This window comes from Rhipicephalus microplus, chromosome 6 (genome assembly GCF_043290135.1).
Source record: "Rhipicephalus microplus isolate Deutch F79 chromosome 6, USDA_Rmic, whole genome shotgun sequence".
NCBI lineage: Eukaryota > Metazoa > Arthropoda > Arachnida > Ixodida > Ixodidae > Rhipicephalus > Rhipicephalus microplus.
The window spans coordinates 90,828,988-90,849,846 of record NC_134705.1 but is presented as its reverse complement, the minus strand read 5'-3'; positions in this window follow the sequence as shown (position 1 = coordinate 90,849,846).

The window sequence follows — 20,859 nt, the reverse complement described above, 5'->3', positions numbered from 1 at the left end:
TCATGTAACAACATGACTACATGCCACGCTTATGATGCACTCGCGGCCGTTTCGCTAGCTTCACGTGTACCAAATTCGATGTTACTTGACGTGAATGGATGACGACGGTGTGTGACTGGTGCAAACATGATAATTATGAGATGCGTGTCATGTAACAACATGACTACATGCCACGCTTATGATGCACTCGCGGCCGTTTCGCTAGCTTCACGTGTACCAAATTCGATGTTACGTGACGTGAATAGATGACGACGGTGTGTGACTGGTGAAAACATGATAATAATGAGATGCGTGTCATGTAACAACATGACTACATGCCACGCTCATGATGCGCTCGCGGCCGTTTCGCTCGCTTCACTTGTACCAAATTCGATGTTACGTGACGTGAATGGATGACGACGGTGTGTGACTGGTGCAAACATGATAATAATGAGATGCGTGTCATGTAACAACATGACTACATGCCATGCTCATGATGTGCTCGCGGCCGTTTCGCTAGCTTCACGTGTACCAAATTCGATGTTACGTGACGTGAATAGATGACGACGGTGTGTGACTGGTGAAAACATGATAATAATGAGATGCGTGTCATGTAACAACATGACTACATGCCACGCTCATGATGCGCTCGCGGCCGTTTCGCTCGCTTCACGTGTACCAAATGCGATGTTACGTGACGTGAATGGATGACGACGGTGTGTGACTGGTGCAAACATGATAATAATGAGATGCGTGTCATGTAACAACATGACTACATGCCACGCTCATGATGTGCTCGCGGCCGTTTCGCTAGCCTCGCGTGTACCAAATTCGATGTTACGTGACGTGAATGGATGACGACGGTGTGTGACTGGTGAAAACATGATAATTATGAGATGCGTGTCATGTAACCACATGACTACATGCCACGCTCATAGTGCACTTGCGGCCATTTCGCAAACTTCACATATGCCAAATTTGGTATTACCTGACGCCAATGGATGACGAAGGTATGTCCCTGGTGTAACATGATAATCATGAGATGCGTGCCATATGAGAAAATGACTACGTGCTACAGTCACGGCGCCAGTGCATTTCGTCGTGACGTGGTGCGCGTGCTCGCCGGCGCTCATTTCGTCGCGTCACGCCGGCGTTGCCATGCCAGGCGCCTGCCCTGCTTATACTCGCAGCTTATCCTTATGCTCGCGTAGCTTTGACGCATTCGCGTTTCAACGCGTCTGGCGTCCCTCCGTCACGAAAAGAGGGAGCGCATCGACGCGAACTGCAGCATGTGGGATTTCGCGCCAGTTGCCGTCGGGCCGCGCCGACTTACGCTGGTCGCGCCTGGCGTCAGACAATAGAATGCTCGCGTTTTTCTAACGTTACATCGCTGTGCCCAGCGTGCGCGCGCGTCAACGCTACAACCACATGTACCAAATTTTGTGTCATGTGACGTCCATCGATGACGAAATTTATGACTGGTGCACACATCATAATCCTGACACGCGTGTCATGTAAGAACATGACTTCATACCACGCCCATAGCGTGCTCGCGGCCGTTTCGCTAGCTCCACATACACTAAATTTGGTATCACGTGGCAAGAATAGATGACGATGCTACATCCAAACATGATAATTGTGACACGGAAGTCATGTACGGCGTCATTTACCTCCACCTCATAACGTTGTGCTGATATTAAAGTGGCATACCAACATTTCCGATTCGTGCTTCGCATATCATCGATTCCCACTGTACGTGGGATCTGCAATTTTTTAGATCATGGTGTTAATGCTGTTTATGATCGCGGTGTTCAACATAGCTATCACAAGTAAGTTGTGCTCTTCGTGGTACCCTGTAAAGTTGTGCTTTCGAATATGAGTCAAGAATGCTCGCAAACCACCGAGGTAATTTTTTCTTGAAAGAGTTGACAGCATAAGGTAATCTATCAAGAACTTCTCTGGAGGAACTGGCACAGGGGCAGGAGGAGGGAGATCAAGTCAACCTTCTTCGAATATCGCTGTGCTAATCAATAAAATATTCAAATGGTTCATGAATGACACTGCCTTGCCTTACGCCTGAGTACAGACGCGAGTATAAACGCTAATCTAAATCAGGGGGATAGCAATGCTGAAGATAAATAAACAGGACCTTATGTCGTCAAGAAAAAGAAGAAGTGATTCGGACTCACTTATCAAGTCTATATTGCGCTTTGGATTCACTTGGACTCCGACTCACCGAAAGATTCCTGAGTCAGACTCATTAGGACTCAAACTCACCAAAATATTACTATAATCTGGACTCAGTCAGAGACTAACGGCACGATCTGGGTCTGAATCAGTCCGTGTGAGTCGACTCATAAGTGAGTTTGGTAGTCGAGACTACTCACTTTACGCGGGCTGTAAGACGTACTTCTTGCCTAGAGAGACAATTAAAGCTGTCGTACTAAAGTCTTCCCCGCTGCGCTACTTAAAACGCATTTAATCCCGTTAATAAAACATTCTGGGTCAACGTGGCAGCAAACACGACATGAATGAGGTGGCATTACGTTCTTACATCGGTAGATTCCTATACATTCTGTTTTTCAGACTTACGTCGATTCAAATTTGCCTCTCCCCTATGATCTATTTAACCTCGATTGATTTGATGATTGATACGTGGGGTTTAACGTCTCAAAACCACCATATCATTATTTGAGACGCTGTAGTGAATGACTCCGGAAAGTTTGACCACCTGGGGTTCTTTAACGTGCACCCAAATCTGAGCACATGGGCCTACAGCATTTTCACCTCCATCGAAAATGCAGCCGCCGCCGCCAGGATTTGATCCCACGACCTGCGTGTCCCCAGCCGAGTATCTTAGCTACTATACCACCACGGCGAGGCACCTACCTAACCTCACACTTCCACCGGTATCATGCCTTCTGTACCATTCTCAAGTTACGTTATTTGTCAATACGTTACGGCAGTACAGGGGTACCCGTCTTGCAGTTGACATAGTTCTGGTCTACAAGCACACCGCCTTTGTGTACACCGGGATTCGCGAACAGATACAACCTTTACTAGCTCCAGTCCTTGGTACATTCCAAATAACACGTTTCCGCTTCGTTACAGCGAGCGGATCGCGTCTGTACACCACCGATGCAAAAAAAAAACTGAATATAATTACGGCCAGCCGTAACAATGTCGAAAGCGTGACGGTGATGCCCCCTTTGACAAGCTCACCTTCACCCATATTTTCGCACCTCTCATTTGTTGATCCTCTTTACCGATGCTTGACAATTCCACGCCTAGCGCACCTCTTATCGGTTCGCCCTTTCCCCCGGGCCTTGACGCCCCGTTCCCAACGCACCTATTTTGGTTCACCCTCTCCTTCGAGCATAGCGATCCTCGCCATATACTGTCGTGGCATAGCACTTCTTCTATGTCTTCCACACTCGCCACGTCGCAAGACCCCGTGACCAGCACTACGACAACGAACGGGGAAGCCTCGAATAAGAACAGCCTTCGCTGGTCCAACAGTTTGCAACGCCCCTCGCGCCTCAACGTGGGTCGGTCGCCTTCCTACCACATACTGAAGGGCTTTGCCCGGGGCAATCGCCTCCCCCGCCAACTTTGCATACGCACTGACTGTGTGTTCGGCCAACCTTTGATCAAGCGAAGGTGCCATGTGATTACGTTATCACGTCAAGTTACGTAGGCGACGTCACATAGAAGCGTCATCCCATGAAGTTTTATGGGGAAGCACATTAGAGAGTTAAAAAATTGGCAGATACCACGCGCAGTGGGAATCGATGATATGCGAAGCACGAATGAGAAAGGTTGATATGTCACTTTAAAATCAGCACAACGTTAGGAGGCAGAGGTAAATTATGCCGAACATGACTTTTATGTCATGGCTAACTATCATGTTTGGACGTGCCATTTACCTTCGTCATCTATTCACGTCACCTAATACTAAATTTGATATCTGTGGAGCTAGCAAAACAGCCGCGAACACGCTATGGACATAGCATGTAGTCATTTTTTACATGACACATTTATCATGATTATACTGTTTGAACGTGTCATTTACATTCGTCGTCTATTCGTATCACGTAATATGAAATTTGGTATATGTGGAACTACTGAAACGGCCCCGAGCACGCTATGAGCGTAGCTTGTAGTCATGCTTTACAAGACACACATTTCATGATTATCATATTTGAACGTTCCATTTACCTTCGTCGGCTATTCATATCACGTGATACCATATTTGGTATATGTGGAGCTAGCAAAACGGCCGCGAGGGCATCATGAGCGTGGCATGTAGACATGTTGCTACATGGCACGCATCTTATGAATATCGTGTTTGCACCCGTCATATACCTTTGTCATCCACTGCCGCCACGTAACACCAAATTTGGCATATGTGGAGCTATCGAAACGGCCGCGAGTGCATCTTGAGCTTGGAATGTAGTCTTGTTACATGAAACGCAGAAAAATCTGCTGTGTTACCTTTTACCAGAAGACTTCACGACCAGCTCAGCCTCTCGGTCAACCAGACTGTAATTCCTGTTGTGCGCAAGCATTGTTTGCTTGGCATAACATTGAACCGCATGCTAACCTGGGGACCTCATACTTCCAGCATTAAAAGGAGCGGGTCAACCGGACACTGAATGTTCTCCGATGTATTACAGGAACCAGATGGGGTGGCACATCAGAAGCACTTCTGAAGATTCATAGAACTCTTGTTCGACAAGCCATCGCATGTGCGTTACCAGTGATGCAAAGTATGTCCGAGACAAATCAGCGTAAACTAAACAACATCGTAGCCCGCAGTCTGGGCTTACCGCGCACAACTCACAGTGGACTCGTAATCGCAGAAGCGAGAGAACCATCAATTCAAGTTCTTCGCATTCAAGAACTCTGCCGCCAATTACTCCGCTTATCGCAAAGACATTATTCCCATCCGCTTCGTGAAAAACTTATTCAAAGAAACGGGCAAATTGGTAAATGCTGTATCTGTTCGCGAATATGGTTCCAGGTGTACACAAAGGTGGTGTGCTTGTAGACCAGAACTATGTCAACTGCAAGATGGGTACCTCTGTACTCCGTAACGTATTCACATATAACGTAACTTGAGAATGGTACAGAAGTCATGATACCGGTGAAAGTGTGAGGTTAGATAGATGCCTCGCCGTGACGGTATAGTAGCTAAGGTACTCGGCTGGCGACCCGCAGGTCATGGGATGAAATCCTGGCGGCGGCAGCTGCATTTTCGATGGAGATGAAAATGCTGTAGGCCCATGTGCTCAGATTTGGGTGCACGTTAAAGAACCCCAGGTGATCAAACTTTTCGGAGTCATTCACTACAGCGTCTCAAATAATGATATGGTGGTTTTGAGACGTTAAACCCCACGTATCAATCATCAAATCAATCGAGGTTAGATAGATCATAGGGGAGAGGCAAATTTGAATCGACGTAAGTCTGAAAAACAGAATGTATAGGAATCTACCGATGTAAGAACGTAATGCCACCTCATTCATGTCGTGTTTGCTGCCACGTTGACCCAGAATGTTTTATTAACGGGATTAAATGCGTTTTAAGTAGCGCAGCGGGGAAGACTTTAGTACGACAGCTTTAATTGTCTCTCTAGGCAACAAGTACGTCTTACAGCCTGCGTAAAGTGAGTAGTCTCGACTAGCAAACTCACTTACGAGTCGACTCACACGGACTGATTCAGAACCAGATGGTGCCGTTAGTCTCTGACTGAGTCCAGATTATAATAATATTTTGGTGAGTTTGAGTCCTAGTGAGTCCGACTCAGGAATCTTTCGGTGAGTCTGAGTCCAAGTGAATCCAAAGCGCAATATAAACTTGATAAGTGAATCCGAATTACTTCTTCTTTCTCTTGACGACACACTCAAAGAAAGCGACAGACCCAGCGCTATAGGTATATCCGAGTCTCAACGGATCGCACCAAGGAAAAAAAAAATTATAACGAACTCACACAAACTCACTTCACAAACGCTACCTTATTTAATCTACATAACTATTCCTACACAACACGTCTAATACAACTAAAAGTAGTTTTACCACTTGGAGGCAAGCTCGTATCGTAACAAGCAACTCAACAAGAAATGCACAACAAACAAGACATTTTCACAACACGCTGGAACTATTAGTCTGTTCGACCCACTTAAAGATCACGCATAACACTTTAACGTGTGATGCAAACTCCTGTACAGTCATTCAGTTCACAGAGACTACTTGAGTTGCAATACAACAACAACAACAACAACAACAACAACAACAACAACAACAACAACAACAACAACAACAACAACAACAACAACAACAACAACAACAACAAAACTCAACCATATGAGACAGACAAAACCTGCTTTTCAGTTCTCAAGCTCACAAGGCTGTCACTAAGGCACCTGAAAAAAGAAAAAATGACAGCATATCCACGGAGTGAATGATGGAGAGTGGGGCGAAGCATCCGTCCGTCCATTCGTTCTTGCTTCCATGCATCCATGCGTACGTCTGTGTGACCGTCCGTGCATCCATTCGCCCATCCGTGCATCTGTTCGTGCGTCCGCACGTCCATCTGTGCGTCCGTCCCTGCGTTTGTCCATGCATCCATGCGTCCCCTGCGTCCATCCGTCGGTGCAAAAAAATTGGCAGCATATCCACGGAGTGAATGATGGACAGTGGGGCGAAGCATTCGTCCGTCCATTCCTTCTTCCTTCCGTCCGTCCATGCGTCCGTCGGTGCGACCGTCTATGCGTCCATCCGCACGTCCGTGCGTCCGTCCCTGCGTTCGTTCATGCACCCATCCATGCATCTGTCTGTGTGTCCGTTCGTCCATATATTCAACACTCCAAGTACCACCATCTCGCATCTTTTCATCATATATTCCGCATATGCACTGCCGTCCAGCGGACATTCCAAGGACAAATGAGAGGTGGCACACGCAAAATTTCTTACGGCTTGAGCTTCGTGTCTACTTCCCACCTTTAACCACCTCGAGTTCATGGTATATACTAGTTCACTGTATTCGTGGCACTGCGGTCCAACGCTCGCCAAACCTTTCGAAAACCAAGGAGGTTATTCCCAGAGAGTATAACATAGCAACCCTTTCTTAATTTTGTCAGATAGCGCTCAATGTACATGCCAATGGCTGCTAAAGGGAAATGAGAGACAGAAAAATTCGGCTTTTAGTTAACGCGCACGCTGCAAATGTTTTATTGTTCAACAACGCACAGAAGAAATCTCTCACCGGCACCACCTTGGAGGTCAAAATGTAAGACTGGTTACACACTACGACTACTACTACGACTACGAGGGACGAACTGGTGCCGCTATAAAGAGCTTAGCCCCTAAAAAAAGAACTAACGACAGTGACATTCTTGTCAACTTTCACCAGAGTGCCCCAGTGATGACAAGCCATTCGGTGTATACGCGCACCTATTGGTAGAGAAGAGGGAGCAATCTGGACAAAAACAAGTGCGCGAACAGCCATGAACCGCCGACCTCTCGTTTCTTCATGTTTTCTTTTTAGCTGTGTTGGTGTCATGAACCTTGTTCGTAGCACCGGTACTGTGCTACGTACTCCAATGCATGCGACATCTTTCAATCAAAATTGGACGACATTATAAAGTTGTTATTGACGTTTGCTTTACGTGGTGCTGCACTGCAAAGCCTCCAGTATGCAAGAATGGGGTCGCTTAGCGTCTCGCAGCTTTCACTCGGTAATTTCAAAGATCTGATGAATGTAAGCTTGACTTACATACGATGCAATTGACTTGTATACAAATTAGATTTTAACAACTGCCGAAACACCAGCGTCGACACTAGAGGAAATAAAACAAGCACTCACATAACAGAAAATATTTTGGTGTACATTTTTGTTCTTTATGCCATAAAAAAGCATTTTGAATGACAGCTTATTTCAAGTTCAAAAGGGCTCTCTTCGCTGTCGTCCATTTGCATCTCACAGACTATCTAGGCCTCTGTGTAGTATTTGATCTTCTGTTTACTGTAATGTGTTTCTTTTAATCTGCTCCTCAACTCCTTCCCTGCTTTCATCTGATTTTTTCAACTCTCTGAGATTCAAATATCTCCATTTCATGTGAGTTTACTGTTACTTTAAAGCGATACTGAGAATGAAGGTAAAATAATCTGAGCATTCCTAGAGTATAGACGAGAGTTTGCCTATCTCGAACCCAGGCGCATTCAGCATTATACCCTCGCTGCCAGAGACGCCATAATTTGTTTGCAACTGCCAAGGCGCGCCTCGCTAGCATAAAATGCAGTGGATCTGGGAGATTCTAATGTGAAAAAGTGCCTGTTCACGCTGCATCTGCTTATAAAATGTCATCTAGGTACCACTGCGCCGTCATCTGATGCGACAACAACCAGCGCAAGAGGAGGAAATTGCTGAGCACTGCCTGTGAAGTTCACAGCGCATCGCGGGAATCGTGCCGGTGCAGTGTTTTGCGATTGCACAAATTTCCGTCCACAAGAAAAATGCCGAGCTCCACCATCTTATGATATAACCGCAATCAGCACGAAAAACTACGAGCCCTGAGAAGTGTACGAGTAAGTAAACTTATTGTGTTCATTCAAGCGTGACTCCAGCCATTTCACTTTACAGAAGCCATATGCGTGCCGTGTGCCCGTAGTATGAGGCACAAAACTCTTGCCGTACTCTTTCGCAGGCCGCATGTCAATAATAGGATATACGTATCACGACTCACGCGTGGATGCACGCGCTGCGCATGTTTAGTACATTCGTAACGGCCTACTATCGCGATGCGTGAACGGCGCGGAAAGCATGACTTTCGACCCGGTCAAACTGCGACATGCCTTGACTGTCACTAGGCGAATCTACATGTGCTTTCGGCTGGCGTCACCGTAGCATTTTAAAATCTTGTTCTCGCTGGCACTTTTGCACCGCGCGTGTGTTCCGAGTGCCCGGCAGGACTGGCAATCGATACACCTGCGGTGCATGAGCGCAAGTTGGAACCATATTCTAACGATACGTTGACGCCGGCTTACATCGCAAATTCTGCCTTGTCCCAGCCAAGGCACGCCGCAGTTCAACTGAGTGACGCAAACAGTCCGCGGTTTGCGTTTCTTTGAATCGCAATAGTGCGTACCTGATGAAGCTGCTTCCGAAGTCTGCAATGCACGTGCTACAGACATTCAGGACTGTCGAGGAAGGTCTCCTTGGTGTTTCACACGACATCAGCATAAGCTTCCAGCACAGGAACAGCGCGAAGCGTGCTTACAGCCGGACTCAAGTTGCGATGTTTCGCGTTTGATTTCCAGAGCGTCTGCTCGCCTGGCAGTTGAGAGTGTTGCTTCGCCGCGCTTGCAAAAGACGGCGCCACACGCTTTTCAATATCGCAGCAAACACTGAGCTTGCTGTGTTCTGGTGTCCACAATAAGAAAAATTCCGCTTACGATTTATCAAACAATGAAATTCAGTTTGCATTTTTATAATGGAAAGTATAAGAAAAATGTCTAAATTATTAGGGTGGGGATTTGAGAAACAATACCAAATGCTCAGTTTATTTTCGTGAGCGTACCCACAAGCCCTTTTATTCTACTTTCCCTTGGCACTGAGTTTTCTCTTGTTTGGCCTAAACATCTAAGTTGACGATACATCGTGCTACATTTTCATAGCTTTGAGAATACCACCTTATAGGAGGGTTGCACGTGACGTCATCCGCTTGAGGCGCTAGCGGCGTTAGCCTCTGCCGCCATGTCAGTGGTCTAAGCGCGCCCTTTTTGGAGCGGCGAGCGGCAGTAAGAGGTTGTGTACGTGCCGCTACGTACTGAACCAACGTGTTGAAATTCGACTGAGTGCTTACGCGCGTGACTTCCGAAGTCCGGCCAAACTTCGCTACGAACATAAGGTTCACATTTGCGGCGGATATCGACCCATTCGACTTCAGCAGCGATGAAGCTGTGTGGGATGTTAAGTGTTATTCCCGCATCAAGCTCACGGACATTAAGTACCACCTTGTTGGCGGCACAAGCTTTGCAACAAGGGACGAGCTTAAAGCCTGTAAATTGATGGACGCCCGCAACTATGTCACTAGCGGATGAGTCCAACAGCATCGAGTTAGAGACCTCGGAGACGGTCGCCACGTCGTCGTCGGAAACAAGACTGGTTCCTCTTGCTCAGTGTTCGGACAATTTTTTTTTTTTCACCGCGGTGGTGTCGTTTCGCGAATTCTTTGTGTGGAAGGGCTTCCCCATTTGCAAGAGCATGTGAGGTGATACAATTGGCATAGTTCGTTCGTGGTTGAGCCCAAGCCGCTTGCGATCAAAAATGCTCTTTGCTGCAGGGTCCAATCACGCGCGTTGGGCAGTTGCGCACCCAGAAATCACATACAGTCTCGATTGTAACTAATCGACGTTAATGTGCTTAGCTCTTTAAAGCATGGGTAAACGAGAACGCACTGCGTCGCTGACTGTTTACTAACACAGATAAATCAGTAACACGTTGCACCTACCTGAATGATACCGCTGATAAGCAGCGATCGCGGTCGTAGTGCGCGCGCTCGTCTCCTGCTGCGTAAACAAAGCTTCATAGCACTTCGCGAAAACCTAAGTTTCTCGCCTCAAAAACAAACATCTATGATGTTGCATAAGTTCTGAACACTTACCTGAAATGAAAAGAAATGTTTAACGCACACGCGGTATAGTATGTGGCTGAAGCATCCCACCCAAACCTTTCTGATTGGTTTACAATCATTTCAGGTATTAAAAAAAAAAGCCGACATCAGACGCATTCTCGTCACCAGCCTTCTTACTCGAGTGGTTGTAGCAACCAAATACGGCACAGTTCATCATTATGACCACAGGAATCGTGCACAGACGCGCACCCGTGAGTGCGCCACAGAACACCTGCATACTATAGTTCTGCGACTGCTTGCCCGCGGCGGCAGAGAGAGAGACCACAAAGATGGATGCGCAGCCTCTTCGACACTGGCGCCATCTCGTGGGCCACGCCCCTGTGCAACCCTCCTATAAAGAATATTTCGCTTAAATGTAACCAAATATTTACAAAGAAGTGGTTAACCTCAACTGAAAGAACAAACTATGGGATTTACCTTCATGTGGCTCGCGTTTTTATATAGGGCTTCATTTCTTAACTAAGATGAATTATGTAACATTTTTGTTATTCACTTTAGGGCAAAGTGCATTTCGTTAAGTTGAAAGGGCATTGCAATCTGACCGATCCGATTTTTTTTGTGAAAAACTACACTCTAAAGAAATATCGAGTAAAAAGGGTACCTTTTTGTCCCACAACAATAATTGTCATCAGGCTTGCGTATGCTTCCTTTCTTGAAAACTCGGCGCTAGCCACTTTCCTATCGAGAATGCAATGTAACCCTGATAATGGGCATGTCGATAGTGACCGGAATACCTGAATGTACCGGGCGCTGGGCGATAGCGCAAGGATGGAATGCATTATTGTTGTGGGACAAAAATACACTCTTTTTACTCGCTCTTTTTTTAGAGTGTACATGCGACGTAGTGATTATTTCGGTGTTTAAGAAAGTTTTTTTTTTTTTTTTAGAACCGCGACCACTATTGTGCCGCAGCACTCTCAGGTGAGCTTCGAGCGAAACAAATGGCACGTGGACTCCGGTGAAGTGAGCAGCCGTAATAGCAGGCATCAGTTCCACAGCGCATACACTTCTACCTGCCACCATAGGTAAAAAAACAAAAAACAAAAAAACGCCATCATCCCTGAGGAACAACAGGCTGACAGTTCACGTGCCAGTTGTTTCGCTCGAAGCAACCTTAATTCTTGAGCGAATATGTGACTTAAGCGAATATGTGGCTCAATACAGAGGTATGTTCAAACTCGAACCTTGAAAAGACAATCCTTGCTTAGGTAATCAAGCATGGTTTGTAGTCGCTTGTTTAATTGCAAGTTTGGCTAGACTGTTTCCACAACGATCATGTGACATGGTGCCGGCGACTATGTGGGGACCCTAGACTAAGAAATTGGTCTAGCTCATCACGAGGCCGAGTCAGTCCTTTGTTAGGACTTTTCTGTGTCGCAAAAAGAATGCTCTACTCAACAATGTGACCCATGAAGGCAACACAAACAGATTCTTCGAAATATTCAATAGGACCTCAGACAGTGTCCCACTAAGGAAGAGTGGCTTTCCAATGTGGAATTTTCCACTGTTCCTGACAGGCTTTTTTTTTTTCATCGCCCTGTATGCTTTAGACATGCACTTGGTTCCTGTACCGCATCTTCATAGCTCACTGCTTAATGAAGGCACTCATGCTTGTGCATGAGGGTCAGGATCGATATCATCGTATTCACTGTCACTAAGACAGCGATGCAACTTTTGTCTTCATTTGATAAGCACGTGCAAAGCTCTTTGTTTACATATAATGAGTGGACATTCATCATCTATCCGTAAATAAAATACGAACACATCGTACGGGCCGTCACCATTTACTGCCTCAAATGCCGAATGTCGCAAATAGAGATATGCCACAAAAGCGAGGATCGTGCAACGAAACACGTACTTCAGAACAACGTAACCTGTCGTGTCAAACGTCTTCATTGTGTGCACACAAAAAAGATCTTATAGAAGATTGAACTTTGGTCGCTCAGCCAAACAAGAACCAAGAAGTGAGAGCTGCTGCACATGTTTAGTGCACTCCGCCATCAGCTACAAAACATCTGATTTTAGATTAGAATACCTTACACAAGATAACGCTAGATGTTTCTTGCTGAGAAGTGTGTTCGCCGTGAATACGTGACAGCGGGAATTGAAGGCAGCATGCATTTCGGAACTTGCATGGTCGGCATTTTTCGGTATGTTGCGCATTTGCGACACACGGCAAAATACGACAGCACATGATTGCAGTCTGAAGGTTTCATTTCACATTTTGCGCACTTTTTCTGAAAGTCAGAAAATATTCACCACGCAGTATGTGTGCATTGACAGAAAACTACCGATTCGTCATTTTTAAATGTGCTCTACGATATAGCAGAACGCAGGTGGCCCTAAAGTGAATATAAAGAATAGTGCATAACTAACCTTATTAACCCATTAGGGACCACTGTACTTTTAAATGTACAACTACTCTTATGATTTTTAAAAAATGAGAAATGAATAGTTAGTTTTCAGTAGTTCATAATTCTGCCACCCGGGAACAGCTAACAACCCAAAATCAAGAGAACGTGTTTGCACTTCTAAGTGAAGAATATGTCTTCGGTCGAATATCGGCAACCTTCATTCCCGCCAAACGCTCAGGTAAGCACTTCGTAAACTTTTTCTCCTGTATGTAGTATTTCATTGTTCGTAAAAGCTTCGTTTTTAGAAGTTCAAGATTAGAAGTAAACGTTCACAGCTTTAAATGTTACATAGGTTTTATTTTCTTTGTGTTATCTTGAGGTAAACGTTGCTGTGCTATATATATAGTACGCCAGGTCTTCCTGTGTGCACAATGGCGCTCGCTATTCCAGGCATCAAATATCATGGAATCGGATGTTTTCTTTGGCAAGAAACCGTTTGCCGTCTCAGTAAGACACTTGAGGCTGCGGCAGATATTGCACAGAACGCTGATGACAATGTGGATGTCGTCATAATCCCTCCAGAACCATCAGAAGAAACAGACGAAGAGGAGGGTGATGAAGAAGGTAAATGACGTTCTTGGTGAGAAAAATTGTTTTCCTTTTGGAGTAACAGCAATGAATTGCATACACTGCGTTTTCACAATAATCGGCTTTGGTGAACACTAAAGAGAAATAGCAATAGTATTTTTAGGGCCATACCGACGCTCCAATATGTAGTAGGGCAAAAACATGGCGAATGGGGCGAGGGTAGACATAGGTGAAGGGTTACGATACGCTGGTAGTAGAGGCCGTCTGCAATTGATTCTGTGTATCATCTTGCATGCGTGCCAGCAAATGTGTGGCGGCGCCTCCGGAATGCAGCCATTCATGCTTGCTTCAGATGGTCTGTTTACACTGCGCTAGTGAAGATTCTTTGCGAGGGTTTACCGCTTTCAATATCACCCCTTGAGAAAAACAGGTCTTTCAGTTGTCACATTCGAAGCGCTCCAAGTTCTTGAAGTAAAACTAGGGCATTTTACTCGCAGGTATGCTGGAAGTTCACTGGTGTCGAAATGAATAGGAAGCTGACGAGTGTACTCCTGCCTTGAAGCAAGCGAAAGTCCCTGGTGTCAAATGGAAGGCGACGAAACCCGAGAACATTTGGTCAAATTCAACCGCCAGCGCGAAACAGCGCACGGCCGAGTTGAGAGCTCTCTATGCCAGTTATTCACCAAGCCAAATCTTCAGCACCATCCTTGATGATGAAATTCTCACTCACATCATTATACAGACCGCCAACTAAGCAAAACAGAAAAATGAGCACGGCTTTATCTCGATTTGGACGAACTCAAGAGGTTTATTGGCATTCTCATGCTCTCTGGCTACCATAGTCTTCCTCGGCAAAAGCTCTACTGTTGCGTCGACGAAGATGTGGGAGTGCCATACGTAGCCAAGTGCATGACCCGAAATAGGTTTATGGAGATAACAAGGTTCTTGCACCTAGCCGCCAGTTACTTGATTGGAGAAACAACCGACCGTTCGTTCGAATTCGTCCGTTCATGAAACTTTTGAATGAGAGATTTCAGCAGCATGGAATATTTCATCAAAATCTTTCAGTGGATGAGTCTATGGTCAAATACTTTGGACACCATCCTTGCAAACAATTTATTCGAGGCAAGTCTATTCATTTTGGTTATAAAAGCTGGATGATGTGCAGCACGGATGGTTATTGCTATGCTTTTGATACGTACTGCGGAAAATCAAGATGCACAGATAACAATCCTCTCGGCTCTCGTGTTGTCCTTTCCCTGCTGGAGGCAAATTCTACTCCCAGCGACCACATTGTCTTTTCCGACAATTTTTTTACTGGTCACAGTCTCCTTGTTACTATTCGTGATAAGGGATTTAGGGTTACAGGCACTCTTCGTGAAAACCGCCACATGAAGTGCCCTCTGCCACGCAAGAAGGAAATGGCGAGAAAAAGAAAGGGGACAATTTGGCCATTGTTTCGACCCTGTCAATGAAGTTCTTGTAAAGTGGAAGGACAGTAGTGCAGTGACAATGGCTACCAAATACAACAGGATTGAACCCATGTGCCTTGTAAAGCGATGGTCTTCTTCAGCCCACGAGAAGGTGAACATTCAACAACCAAGACTATTCAGCACCTACAGCTGCAGTACGAGAGGGGTTGACCTTTTTAGATCAAGCCGTAAACAACTACAGTATTCACATTTGTGGCAAGAAGTGGTGGTGGCCTTTGTTCACACAAATGCTGAACATGGCCTTGGTGAATGCTTGGAAAATTCACCAAATGATTTCAGATGAGCCTATGAACCTCCTTGCATTTCTATGCAATGTCACAAGATACTATATGCGTTTCGGCACAAAAAATCAAAAGTTTCCGCAGTCGGCCAGCTTCGATCGCGAGTGACATTGTACTTGACAAAGGGGGCCACTTTCCACACAAGTTAGAAAAGCAGCTGCGCTGCCAATCTTGCCACATGAGGTCAAGGTGGGCACGCGTGAAGTGTAATGTAACACTTTGCTTGAAACACGGATGCTTCAATAAGTTTCATGCGTCTAAGTAGTAGCATGGAGCGAATATTCGTTTTGCTATCGAAAGGGCCCAGCGTACTATTAAAGTACACCACTGTAACTTTTTACTGAATAAAGCAATTTCTATGAAACTTCAGTAATTCCTCATTTTGATGCCTCGACATCGTGCACCTAAAATAAAGAAGAATGACCGCGTAGATTTTTCTTGGTCCCCAGTGGGTTAACTGACCAATTAAGTGTCATATAAAAATAAAATAATTGGCATCACATGACAGTAAACCATATGTCTGTGGGTTCATTTAGTCACGGTTTAATGCTTAAAAAAGTATTTTCTTCTACTTACGTGAAGTGAAACACCCTGTATACTTACTCACTGTCAATTTTTATTACAACACCGCCTTGCTATTCCCCTTAGGTATGCTCGTTTTTCTTTTTTAGATACCGTAAAGTATTTTTTTTAAGTGCTACAAATAAAAAGGTAAACAGGACAAAAAGTTGCATGTGTGAAAATTTGGTTGAAGTGCATCGAAAAGACACGGACAGACGAGGCTGACAATGTAATCCAACTGGCCCAACTTGCCATCTCACTGCAAATAGTTGGAATAGTGTGATTAGCAGTAATTTCCTGTGATGCAAAAGGTTTTTTTTTTATCAGGTACAATACATCTGGGAAGTTTCTGTGTGGAAAAAGAGCTCTCGGAGCAGAAATGGCAAGAGATTGCATGTTAGTAGATATATTGCTAACGAATGCTTCATGAATGTCTAGACCAGAAAAGATAATTAAAATAATAAGTGGGTTTTAACGTCCCAAAGCCACCATATGATTATGAGAGACGCCGTAGTGGAAGGCTCTGGAAATTTCGACCACCTGGGGTTCTTTAATGTGCACTAAAATCTGAGCACACGGGCCTACAGCATTTTCACCTCCATCGAAAATGCAGCCGCCACAGCCGGGATTTGATCCCGCGACCTGCGGGTCAGCAGCCAAGTACCTTAGCCACTAGACCACCACGGCGGGGCTAGACAAGGAAAGACCGTGCAGTATTATGTTCTCAGCAAATGTGTGCTTTGACTTCATAGTTTCACTCTTCACATGACGCTTCTCAAGGTATATCACTACCGGCGTTGTTGGATGCTCTACAGCTGTCAGGTGATGCGGTATTACAAAAGCTATAACTACGTTATAGACAAGGTAAGACTGCACCGGTATTGGTCCCATAGTGCGGAGGTTTTTTATTGAAGTTCTTGCATCTAGGCGGCAGCCCGCTAGCTTGTGGCCAGTCAGCTAAGGTGGTACAGTGGTTAAGGTGCTCGGCTGCCGACTGGAAGGTCGCAGGTTTGATCCCCCACATTTTGGTGGAGACAAAATTCTAGAGACCCGTGTGCTGCGCGATGTCAGCGCATGTTAAAGAGTACCAGATAGTCAAAATTTCTGGAAACCTCCACTACAGCATCTTTCATAATCAAGTCATCGTTCTAAGACAAAACCGCAGATATTATTAGGTATTATTAGCTCGTCACCCAGTAGAGCAGCAACATCTACGAAATACAAAAAGTCACTGCTAGTGCAGCTTATAAAGAATTGCCAAGTAAATGAATCCCAATAACTTGTTTCAGGAAGAAACTAATATACATTGAGGAAGAAAAATAGAACTTCATACAGTCAAATATATATATATCACTAAAATTAAACACAGTTGCTCGCAATTAAAACATTATCAAGTAAACACCTCTATACACAAGCATTTGCTGTTGCATTATATATATCTATAGTAGCAACTTTACAAATGTAATAAAGTATCTTGAGGTACAATCGGGAAGTGTCGTATCGTAATACAATGCCAATGTATTTTTGCCCAGCTCTTTGTGTGCGTGTGTATACAAGCAGATGCATGCTTGTATATATATACAGACACACACACAGGTTTGGCCAAAGACAAATTGATATTGTATTGCGATATGATACTTGCCAACAGCTTCGACTGGTAGACCTGTCAAAACTCTTATATATTAACATGGTACTTCAATAAATATTCTGATATTACATACAAACAATGTTGGGAAAACGTTTTGAATTACTGAAGAAAAAAACAGCCATGACACTAGTATTCAATTAGTAGACCAATGGGTAAAAAAATTAGTAGACCAATAGGTAAAAGATGTACTACTATTCTACTAATATTATTTGCTACAGTTGTGCATATCACATTTTAAAAGTAGAACTGTTGGGAGTGTCCAGATAAGATCAAACACGAGGTTCTAGCTCCCATTCCCAACTTTATGAAAGTTACTGTGGACCTAGGAATTAGCACTAGAACAATGGTTTAAAATTTTTGTTTTGTGAAAAAAAATTTCTTCGCCTGAAAGAATTTATATATAACTTTTAGTGATGAAAAACTATTTTCCGCAAGTTTTGATTTCTGACATTTATGCACACATTGGTAAAATATGGTGCGCTTCTCAATCATAGTACTGTTTCTTCTTAACGAAAAAGTGATAGACAACGTTTTAAGCCAACTATTATTATTACTTGTTAAAAAACTTTAGAGGAACAAAATCACAAAAACTGCATAAGATACCACTATATTTCAGAAATTTATTGCTACGAAGAACTTTAACCCTGTAAGACGCTACGTAGACAATTGTGTACCCTACTCGTTTTAGCTATTTGCATCAAGTAGACTCTCAAAACTGACATAACCAAAAATGACTTTGCAATATATTGCCACAGCTCGACCATCGCAGAAGACGCGTACCACAATTCGCGTTCGTAAAAGCAGTCAAGCAAGTAGCAAGAAAGCCGCGCCATGGAACGCCGTCCTGCACGCGCCATGATGCTACACCATGGGACTGGCACGAGACTCGAGGGGCAGAGGAAGAGACCGACGAAGTTGGAGTCAGCGAGCACAGGCATTTTTTTGGCTGACCATTTTTAGCTTTGAGTTTACGGGCACAAGTTCGCCCTAAATAAAGAGTTTATATAGTACCAGGTGCTATATTTATTCGTAACAATCTGGTGGAGGTGCTGGGTATGTTCCAAGCCCACCACAGGCAAGGGAGAGAAGCCCAGATCTCAGAAAATTGGAGCCAGCAGAATTGACACCTGTGCACCAACGCACGAGTCGCCGACTACGTGGTGAGCAGCCTGAGTTTGGCCCCCTAATTGACTCATCAAGGCCTGTCAAGACCTCAAGCACAAGCGTCACTGCGATGGCCACCCAGTCGATGCCATCTCCATCTCACCTCATTGTGGATTCGCCACGTACACCGGACGTCTTCCACGGTGAGACCTTTGAACACGCCGAGGACTGGCTTGAAGGCTTCGAGCGCATTGCACGTTTGAATGGTTGGGACGAAGCCCGAAAACTTCGTTAGGTTTACGTCGCCCTGCAAGATTCGGCACGTACATGGTTTGAGAACCACGAAGCGTCCTTGCTGTTGTGGGACGACTTCCGACGAGAGCTAATCGCAACCTATTCGAACACGGACCGCAAAGAGAAGGCAGAGGCTGCTCTTCAGGCGAGGAATTAACGGAATAACGAGAGCGTGGCCATGTACATAGAAGACATGTCACGGCTCTTCCGCCGAGCCGACCAAAACATGGCCGAGGAGAAGAAGTTGTGGCACCTAATGCGCGGAGTAAAGGAAGAAATTTTCGCAGGCCTGGTGCGTAATCCACCGCGAACTGTGGCGGAGTTCCGGTCCGAGGCAAGAACCATGAAAAGGACACTACAACAACGTGCGCAACTGTACAACAGAGACTTCAGCGTCTCTTCAGTCAGGGCGGAGTCAACAACCCTCCCCACCAACGTTGACGTCCTCCGGGAAATGGTGAGGGCTATTGTTAAGGAGGAGCTCCAGAAACTGCAACTCCCCCAAAGTCCTCCAGCAATGCCCTCAATCGCGGACGTTGTACGTGAAGAAGTGCGGCAAGCAATTATTCAACCGCAGCCTCAGGTGCCACACCACACGCAACCGGAACCTCAGCCACAGCTGTCGTACGCGCAAGTCGTACGGCAAGACATGAGACGCCCGAGCTTTCAAGCTCCCGTTATGCCACCGACCTTTCCTCGCAGTACGCCACCGCCGATGCCAGAAGCGAGACCCCGCAAAAGTGATGTATGGCGCACGGCCGACCGGCGGCCCCTCTGCTACCACTGTGGGGAGGCAGGTCATCTTTATCGGACATGCCACTACCGTCGGGTCGGGCTACGTGGCTTCCCAGTGAATGCACCCTGCCCTCGTAACGGTGAGCGCCCTTACGAAATCTAAGAATATTTATCTTCGCGCTATGCCTATCCAAACACTCAGCGACGTGAATCACGGTCGATTGCACCAATGCGCAATAGGTCGCCGAGTCCACACCCATCATCTACTTTCCCGAGGCGTCGTTCACCAAGCCCGCGACGGGAAAACTAGAACCAGCGGCCTGTGGAGGCAGGGCCGCTGATTTTCGGAAAACTTAAAACCCTCCATCGCTAACCGGATCAGACGACGACATTGACACAACGACGGATGTCACACCGGTCCCGTTAATTAGGGAGGCGATCGCCGGGCTAATTCCAAGGGCCGAAGTATTGGCCCCCCGAACCGCACCACGAAAGCGTGGACAATTTAGAAGTGGTCCTTTTTGGCGCGCCAGCGGACGCCGGTTGTGGCCCAAAGAACAAGTCAGAGCTGAGAGTTGATAAACAAAACAAATATTATATTTTCAAAAATGGCAGATCGAAAACAGTACACAAGAATGCACACACCACAATAGTTACATCCAATACGTCACCAAACAAACAACGTACTACACAGTACAATCAGCCACACTCAAAACAACGGACACAGACAACGATACGCACTATAATGCAGTCGCATGCATTGAACAACCAAGACACTTAAAGACTAAAGAGATAGAAAATCTATTCAGTCCAAAGTCCTTGGAACAAAAGTCTGGAGGATACTCTTCCGAGAATCACTCACTCAAAGTCCAGCGTTGTTGTCGTTCCGCGCCCTCGAAGTTTCTCTTCCAGGAAACCTCCCGTCTCCAATTGGCCACTCTTCAAACTTCAGCTTCTTCGCCGGAAACACGTCGGCCTCACACTCGCAGCGGTTGCCACGGGTCTTCGCTCGATAGCGGTAAACACACGCGCTTGCCTGTAGCCCGAGCCTTCACCCCTCAGGTGGAAATCCTCTTCATCTCCGGCTTCGTCCCTACGGACCAAAAACTTCGCCGACTACACGGCGG